Source organism: Heptranchias perlo, chromosome 42 (genome assembly GCF_035084215.1).
Source record: "Heptranchias perlo isolate sHepPer1 chromosome 42, sHepPer1.hap1, whole genome shotgun sequence".
NCBI lineage: Eukaryota > Metazoa > Chordata > Chondrichthyes > Hexanchiformes > Hexanchidae > Heptranchias > Heptranchias perlo.
In genome coordinates this window covers 5,868,067-5,877,509 of record NC_090366.1, presented here as the reverse complement: position 1 = coordinate 5,877,509, position 9,443 = coordinate 5,868,067, and the positions used below count along the sequence as shown (strand labels likewise).

The window sequence follows — 9,443 nt, the reverse complement described above, 5'->3', positions numbered from 1 at the left end:
GAATTGGCCCAACTTCTACAGCTTTTTGTTGAAAACAGTTCCAGATTTCTACTACACTTTCTGTGATAAAGTGCTTCCTGATTTATCGTCTGAGTGGTTTCACACGACTTCGAAGATTAAGCCCTCTCATTCTGGATTCTCCCAACAGAGAGAGCTGCCGAAACCCGAGATTGAACGATAGATCTGTAAATCTTCTGAGGATGTATCAGGGAGTTTAAAGGAGATCCGGAGTAGGGGAAGGGGATCTCAGAGAGGGGAAGGGAGTTTCAGAGGGTATCATAGAGAGTAAGGGGGCTCAGAGAGGGGAAGGGAGTGTCAGAGGGTATCAGAGAGAGTAAGGGGATCTCAGAGAGGGGAAGCGAGTGTCAGAGGGTATCAGAGAGTGTAACGAGGCTCAGAGAGGGGAAGGGAGTGTCAGAGGGTATCAGAGAGTGTAAGGGGATCTCAGAGAGGGGAAGGGAGTGTCAGAGGGTATCAGAGAGTGTAAGGGGGCTCAGAGAGGGGAAGGGAGTGTCAGAGGGTATCAGAGAGAGTAAGGGGATCTCACAGAGGGGAGGGATCTCAGAGAGGGGAAGGGGTGTCAGAGGCTATCAGAGAGTGTAAGGGGATCTCAGCGAGGGGATGCGAGTGTCAGAGGCTATCAGAGCGTGTCAGGGATCTCAGAGAGGGGAAGGGAGTGTCAGAGTTTATCAGAGAGTGTCAGGGATCTCAGAGAGGGGAAGGGAGTGTCAGAGGGTATCAGAGAGTGTGAGGGGGCTCAGAGAGGGGAAGGGAGTATCAGAGAGCATCAGAGAGTGTGATGGGGCTCAGAGAGGGGAAGGGAGTGTCAGATGGTATCAGAGAGTGTGAGGGGGCTCAGAGAGGGGAAGGGAGTGTCAGAGGGTATCAGAGAGTGTGAGGGGGCTCAGAGAGGGGAAGGGAGTGTCAGAGGGTATCAGAGAGTGTAAGGGGATACCAGAGATGGGAAGGGAGTATCTGAGGGTATCAGAGAGTGTTAGGGCGCTCAGAGAGTGGAAGGGAGTGTCAGAGAGTATCAGAGAGTGTGAGGGGGCTCGGAGAGTGGAAGGGAGTGTCAGAGAGTATCAGAGAGTGTAAGGGGATCCCAGAGAGGGGAAGGGAGTGTCAGACGGTATCAGAGAGTAAGTGGGCTCCGGGCATATCAGTGTGAAAGGGACACTCAGAGGGTATCAGAGAGTGTGAGGGGCGCTGACAAGGTATCCAAGAGGACAATGGACTCCCTGAGGGTATCAGAGAAGGAAAGAGACAAAGTCTATCAGAGAAGATCAGGAACTCAGGGAGAATCAGAGGGTGAGGGGAGGTCGGGAGGGATCAGAGAGGCCAATGGATTCAGAATTGTCATTTTCTGAACATAACATTTTCTAAATATCAACATATTTAATAACAGCAAAAAATGAACCCGAATTGAAGAGATAATCTGGAGGGTTATAACCCACCGGGAGGGAATGGATAGTTAGAATCGGGACGGGCCTGGATGTTTGACCGTGCTCATGATTTTTCTTCCACAGCTCAGTGGAGTGTTCGATGATTTCACTGGATTTTATCAATTGATGAGAGTTTGCACCTGGAGCCCTTTGTGAGAAATAAAACACAAACCGCCCAACGTGGGGCTCGAACCCACGGCCCTGAGATTAAAACTCTCATGGTCTCCCGACTGAGCTAGCCGGGCTTTGTACTAACCCACTCCGGATCTCCTGGGAGAGAGGGAGCTGTTAGCTTTGCTTCAGAGGCTCAGTTTGGCCGACAATCCTCGGGGATCTCCTTCGATTTTCAGTCTGGGTGTCAGTCTGATGCCTTTCCCTGTCATCCAGTCGTGCGCTGAGCATTGCAGGAACACAGGGACAGGAGAAGACCATTCAGCCCCTCGAACCTGCTGCGCCATTGAGTTAGATTATTTGTGACCTGTACCTCAACTCTATTTACCCGTCTTGGACACAGATCCCTTGGTAATTTTTAAAAAAAAATCTATGAATATCTCTCTTGAAAATTTGAACGAACTCAGAATCCACGGCATTTGTCGGAGAGAGTTCTAAATTTCTGCCGTTCTTTGTGCGCTGAAGTGCTCACTGTTTTCTTCAAGGAATGATTTTGCTCCAATTTTAAGATTGAGTCCCCAGACAGAGGGATGGATTCCACTCATTGCTCTTTCATAAAACTCAGACCTCTCACTCTTTATACTTCCCAACATTACAATCCATTTTGCTCAGGATTTATTTCTCTCTTTTAAAAATGTTCCTCGTGCTTTTCATTATAAACATTTCGTTTAAAATATTACTGAGAGAAGCAAGCTGAAGTTTTGTTATTATAAACATTTGAGTCAGTGAGGAATCAAACCAGTGACCCGAGATACGCTGGTCAGGAGCGAATAATTTCCACTCTGATTCTGTCCGTGAAAATGACACTGAAGAAACACTGAACTGAACCAGAAATGTTCCAACACTCGATCTCGGAGCTCAGTTTAGGTTCGTGTTCTGCTGATGATATCTTAACATTATCTTGTGGTTGGCCACTTTTAACCAGGTTCATGGCCAGATTCTCCCAAAATCCCATTGCCCACATTGCTGCTCCCTCTCTCACTCACTTCTCGAGTTATGCCGAAAATACAGCACAGAAAAAGAGCATTCGGCCGAGCTGGAGTCTGCCGGCGTTTATCTCCACACGAGCCTCTTCCCCACGATTTCATCTCACCCTATCAGCATATCCTTCTATTCCTTTCCCCCGCATATGCTTATCGAGCTTCCCCTGAAATGCATCTATGCCATTTGCCTCAACTACGCCTTGTGGTAGTGAGTTCCACATTCTTACCACTCTTTCTGTAAAGAAGTTTCTCCTGAAATGCAAATTGGATTTATTAGCTTCTATTTTTATATTTATGAGCTCTAGTTCTGGTCTCCCCCATCAGTGGAAACATTTTCTCTACGTTTACCCTATCAAACCCCTAACATTATCTTAAAGACCTCTATCAGGTCACCCTTCAGCCTTCTCTTTTCTAGGTAAAAAAGAGCTTCAGCCTGTTTAGTCTTTCCTGATAAATGCATCCTTTCAGTTCTGGTATCATCCTGGGAAATATATTTTGCACCCTCTCCAATGCCTCTACACCCTTTCTATAATATGGAGACCAGAACTGTGCACAATACTCCAAATGTGGTCCAACTAAGTTGAATATAACTTCTCTGCTCTTCAATTCTATCCCCCTAGAAATGAAACCCAGTGCTTGATTTACCTTTTTTATGGCCTTATTAACCTGTGTCGCTACGTTCAGTGATTTGTGTATCTCTATCCCGAGATCCCTTTGCTCCTCTAACCCATTTAGACGCTTCTTATCCAAACAATATAGGAAGAGGAGTCGGCCATTCAGCCCCTCGTGCCTGCTCCGCCATTTGATAAGATCATGGCTGATCTGTGATCTTACTCCATATACCTGCCTTTGGCCCATATCCCTTAATACCTTTGGTTGCCAAAAAGCTATCTATCTCAGATTTAAATTTAGCAATTGAGCTAGTATCAGTTGCTGTTTGCGGAAGAGAGTTCCAAACTTCGACCACCCTTTGTGTGGAGAAATGTTTTCTAATCTCGCTCCTGAAAGGTCTGGCTTTAATTTTTATACTGTGCCCCCGACTCCAAGAATCCCCAACCAGCGGAAATAGTTTCTCTCCATCCACCCTATCCGTTCCGCTTAATATCTGATAAACTTCGATCAGATCACCCCTTAACCTTCTCAACGCGAGAGAATACAACCTAAATTTGTGTAATCTCTCCTCGTAACTTAACCCTTGAAGTCCGGGTATCATTCGAGTAAACCTACGCTGCACTCCCTCCAAGGCCAATATGTCTTTCCGAAGGTGCGGTGCCCAGAACTGCTCGCAGTGCTCCAGGTGCGGTCTAACCAGGGCTTTGTACAGCTGCAGCATTACTTCTGCCCCCTTGTACTCCAGTCCTCTTGATATAAAGGCCAGCTTTCCATTCGCCTTATTGATTATTTTCTGCACCTGTTCATGACACTTCAATGATCTATGCACCTGAACCCCTCAGTCCCTTTGGACATCCACTGTTTTTAACATTTTACCATTTAGAAAGTACCTTGTTCTGTCCTTTTTTGATCCAAAGTGGATGACCTCACATTTGTCTACATTGAATTCCATTTGCCACAGTTTTGCCCATTCACCTAATCCAACAATATCCATTTGTAATTTTATGTTTTCATCTACACTGCTTACAATGCCACCAATCTTTGTGTCATCGGCAAACTTAGATATGAGACATTCTATGCCTTCATCTAAGTCGTTAATAAATATTGTGAATAATTGAGGCCCTGCGGGACTCCACTAGTCGCATCCTGCCAATGTGAGCACCTACCCATCATCCCTACACTCTGTCGCCTTTCGCTCAGCCAATTTCCTAACCAAGTCCGTACTTTTCCCTCGATTCCATGGGCTTCTAACTTAGCTAACAGTCTCTTATGTGGGACCTTATGAAATGCCTTCTGGAAGTCCATATAAATAACATCCATTGACATTCCCCTGTCCACTACTTTAGTCACCTCTTCAAAAAATTCAATCAGGTTTGTCAGGCACTACCTACCTTTCACAATTCCATGCTGGCTCTCCTTGATTAACTGAAAATTCTCGAGGTGTTCAGTCACCCTATCCTTAATTATAGACTCCAGCAATTTCCCCACAACAGATGTTAGGCTAACTGGTCTATAATTCCCTGGTTTCCCTCTCTCCCCTTTCTTAAAAAGCGGAGTGACATGTGCAATTTTCCAATCTAGGGGGACAGTTCCTGAATCTAGAGAACTTTGAAAGATTATAGTTAGGGCATCTGCACTGTGCTCACCGACTTTCTTTAAAACCCTGGGATGGAAACCATCTGGTCCTGGGGATTTGTCACTTTTTAGTGCTATTATTTTCTTCATTACTGTTGCTTTACTTATGTTAATTTTATCGAGTATCCGTCCCCGATTTAATATTAGTTTTCTTGGGATTTCCGGCATGCTGTCCTCTTTTTCTACTGTAAATACTGACGCAAAGTAATTCTTCAACATGTCCGCCATTTCCCCATTGTCAATGACAATATCCCCACTTTCAGTTTTTAAGGGGCCAACACTGCTCCTGACCACCCCCTTTTTCCTGATATAACTATAAAAGTTCTTTGTATTGGTTTTGATATCCCTTGCAAGTTTCTTTTCATACTCTCTTTTTGTAGCTCTTACTATCTGTTTTGTGACCCTTTGTTGATCTTTGTATCTTTCCCATTCGCCAGGATCTGTGCCATTTTTTGTCTTTTTGTATGCCCTTTCCTTCTGTCTTATACTGTCCCTTCCCTCTTTAGTTGTCCATGGCTGTTTTTTTGGCAAGTAGAGTTCTTGCCCCTCAGGGGTATAAACCGATTCTGTATCTCGTTAAATGTTTCTTTAAACATTTCCCACTGATCATCAGTCGTTTTACCCATTAACAGATTTGCCCAGTTCACTGTGGACAGTCTCTGTCTCATCCCATTGAAGTCGGTCTGGAATCTTTGCAGCTGGAATCTTAGCAGCTGACTCACTTTTTTCCCTTTCGAACCACTACATTGAACTCGATCATGTTATGATCGCTATTGGATAGATGTTCACGTACAGTTAAGCTGTTAACTAAATCTGGTTCATTACTCATTACTGAATCTAGTGTGGCTTGCCTCCTTGTTGCCTCTTGGACATACTGCTGTAGAAAACTATCCCGGACACACTCAAGAAATTCACTACCTTTCTGACAGTTGCGAGTCCGCTTTTCCCAATCTATGTGAAGGTTAATGTCCCCCATTAAGTCCACTATGCCTTTCTTACACGCTTGTCTAATCTCTGCATTTATACAATGTAGCACTTCAGAACTGCTGCCAGGTGTCCTATGCACAATTCCCACTATAGTCTTAGATCCTTTCCTATTTCTCAATTCAACCCATAAGGTCTCTGTTGGTTGCTTACCTCTCGTTATATCCCCCTTTATCATTGAAGCGATTTCATCTCTAATCACTAAGGCTACTCCTCCCCCTCTTCCATTTTCCCTCTCTCTCCTGTAGACCTTATAACCCGGTATATTTAGTTCCCAATCCTGACCATCCTGCAGCCATGTCTCAGTAATAGCTATCATGTCATCCCTTCCAATTTGAATTTGAACCTGTCGTGCATTTAATTTATTCCTTATACTCCGTGTATTTGTATATCGAACTCTTAGTTGGGCCACACGCCCTAGTCTGACCTTTAGCTTTGATGCTGGGTTAATCGCCTTACGCCTTCTAGTTTTCACTCTATCTGTAGTGCCTAAAGTACACTTTCTTTCTGCTGCTCTACGCTTTTCCCTTTCACTCGACCGTGAAATTGCCCTCGGCTTTCATCTCACTGAAGCAGAGTGTGGCCGCATTGTATCTGATGGAGTGTCAGTGATGAGGTTGGGGTAGGTCTGGGTCTTATCCAATTTCTGAAATCTCACCTAGCGCCAGGGAAAAGAAACTTCCACAATCTACAAGGCACAAGTCAGGAGTGTGATGGAATACTCTCCACTTGCCTGGATGAGTGCAGCTCCAACAACACTCAAGAAGCTCGACACCATCCAGGACAAAGCAGCCCGCTTGATTGGCACCCCATCCACCGCCCGAATCATTCACTCCCTTCACCATGGGCGCACCATGGCTGCAGTGTGTACCATCCACAGGATGCACTGCAGCAACTCGCCAAGGCTTCTTCGCCAGCACCTCCCAAACCCGCGACCTCTGCCACCTCGAAGGACAAGGGCAGCAGGCACATGGGAACAACACCACCTGCACGTGCCCCTCCAAGTCACACACCATCCCGACTTGGAAATATATCGCCGTTTCTTCATTGTCACTGGGTCAAAATCCTGGAACTCCCTTCCTAACAGCACTGTGGGAGAACCTTCACCACACGGACTGCAGCGGTTCAAGAAGGCGGCTCACCACCACCTTCTCAAGGGCAAGTAGGGATGGTTAATAAATGCCAGCCTCGCCAGCGACACCCACGTCCCATGAATGAATTAAAAAAATGAGGAATTCCTTCAGTTTGAAACAGAAAGTTTGATTGATTAATGGCGATTAGAGCAAGTAGTCATCATTTTACAGTTTAATGAGTTTTGCGTAATTAAGACAGTAAACCATTTTGTAAAAGTTCTTTCCCTGAATGGGAATCGGACCCGTCTCCGGCACTGAGAGCATTTGTAGACGGCAGCTGCCTTCTGAGTTTTTCCTGTAACGGTGTCTAAAGTCGAGTTTCAGTCGTGTTGTGATTGTCACGTTCGTCTTATTGCTGCAAGGAAACATTTTGAAAACGTTATCCAATAAAAATAAAAACGCAAGTGCCGTTGAGGCGGTTAATCTGTGTTTAAATATGAATAAAATACAACAGCTCACAGAAGCGGTAGAATTTATTTTCTCTGTCCAGTTCTGCTCACACTCAAACACGACACAGACTCCGACAGTGTCTGTCCCTCACTCCCGTTTCCTGCCCTGACGGTGCAGAAAGCATCTCTCAAAGCTGCACATTGCGACTGGTTTCAGTTGATTTGTGAGAGATCATTTCAGGATCCTGCAGCGCTGCCTCGGTTAATAAACAGAGTTCTCACCCGCATTGCGGCCGTGGCAACAAACACATCAGTTTTTCGATGTTCCCCAGCTCCAGGAGTGAGTGAGGCCACGACAGCAACAATATTCTGGTCCCGCGCTCTCCAATCACACATTGCTGGTGGAAAGCAGCCTCAGACAGCGCATGACTGGGGATCAAGATCCCACTTTAGCTTTCACAACACATCGTCTGTCCCGCAGCTGTTGCTCTGCTGCAAAGTCAGAACTTGCCAGCTGTTTCAAAATTTAGAGCCTGAACAGGGATTTGAACTCTGGACCCTCAGATGACTACCGGCTTTCAAAGTCTGATGCTATACCGACTAAGCTACCCAGGCTCACTGCGCGCTAGTGTTCCATTATACATATTCATGGTAAGACTCTGAATTATCCACAGTTAACATCGAGTTCGGATGAGGGTCCCTTTTATAAAATTCTCAGGAACGTGTTGAGGAGAATTCTTGTTTCTGTTGAACATGATGTAAGAAACATGGACAGTGAACTCTCCCCAGTGTAGTTCACATTCTCGATCTTAAGAGTAATTTAAAGGAGTAAACTCCTTGAAGGGAGTCACTAACGAGCTTAATCGAAGGCAAGTCATGGCAGCGGAGCTCGCACCCGTGATATGATCCTCCTGCACTATGTGGGAAGTCATGGACACTGCCAGTGTCCCTGGTGACCATGTGTGCAGGAAGTGTGTCCAGCTGCAGCTACTGGCTAACCGCATTTCGGAGCTGGAGCTGCGGGCGGATTCACTGTGGAGCATCCACGATGCTGAGACTATCGTGGAGAGCACGTTCAGTGAGGTGGTCACACCGCAGGTAAAGATTACGCAGGCAGAAAGGAAATGCGTGACCGCCAGGCAGAGTAAAAAGAACAGGCAGGTGGAGCAGGAGTCCCCTGGGGCCATCTCCCTCTCAACAGATATTACTCATTGAATATTGTTGGGGGAGATGGTTTATCGGGGGAATGCAGCAAGAACCAAGACCGTGGCACCACGAGTGACTCAGCTGCACAGGAGGGCAGGAAAAAGAATGGGAGGGTAATAGTGATAGGGGATTCCATCGTAAGGGGAACAGATAGGCGTTTCTGCAGCTGCAGACATGACTTCAGGATGGTATGTTGCCTCCCTGGTGCTTGGGTCAAGGATGTCACGGAACGGCTGCAGGACATTCTGAAGGGGGAGGGTGAACCGCCAGAGGTCGTGGTCCATATTAGTATCAATGACATTGGTTAAAAAAAAGGATGAGGTCCTGCAAGCAGAATATATGGAGTTAGGAAATAAATTTAAAAGCAGGACCTCTAAGGGAGTAATCTCAGGATTACTCCCAGTGCCATGTGCTAGCGAGAGCAGAAATAGGAGAATAGACCACATGAATGCGTGGCTTGAGAGATGGTGTCGGAGGGAGGGGTTTAAATTCCTGAGGCATTGGGACCGATTCTGGGAAAGGCGGGACCTGTACAAGCTGGACGGGTTGCACCCAAGCAGAACTGGGACCAATATCCTCGCGGGGGCATTTGCTAGTTGTGTTGGGGAGGGGGATGGGAACCAAAGGGCAGGTACAGATTACATAAGAACATAAGAACATAAGAAATTGGAGCAGGAGTAGGCCAATCGGCCCCTCGAGCCTGCTCCGCCATTCAATAAGATCATGGCTGATCTGATCCCAACCACAAATCTAAAGAACACAAGAAGTCGGAGCAGGACCCGGCCACATAGCCCCTGGGCCCTCTCCGCCACCCACAGGGCATTGACCGATCCGAACTCAGCTTCATGTCCAATTTCCTGCCCGCTCCCCATAACCCCTAATTCCCTT

At 46.3% G+C, this 9,443-nt stretch overlaps 2 non-coding genes across 2 annotated transcripts; both read right to left on the bottom strand.

Annotated features, from left to right (window-relative positions):
* Positions 1–1,614: 1,614 nt before the first annotated feature.
* On the bottom strand, positions 1,615–1,687 carry trnak-uuu (transfer RNA lysine (anticodon UUU)). Its single transcript has one exon. It is a non-coding gene; the product is annotated as a tRNA-Lys (tRNA).
* Positions 1,688–7,879: 6,192 nt separating this feature from the next.
* On the bottom strand, positions 7,880–7,964 carry trnaq-uug (transfer RNA glutamine (anticodon UUG)). Its single transcript is given in 2 exon segments — positions 7,880–7,915; positions 7,928–7,964. It is a non-coding gene; the product is annotated as a tRNA-Gln (tRNA).
* Between the last annotated feature and the right edge of the window lie 1,479 nt (positions 7,965–9,443).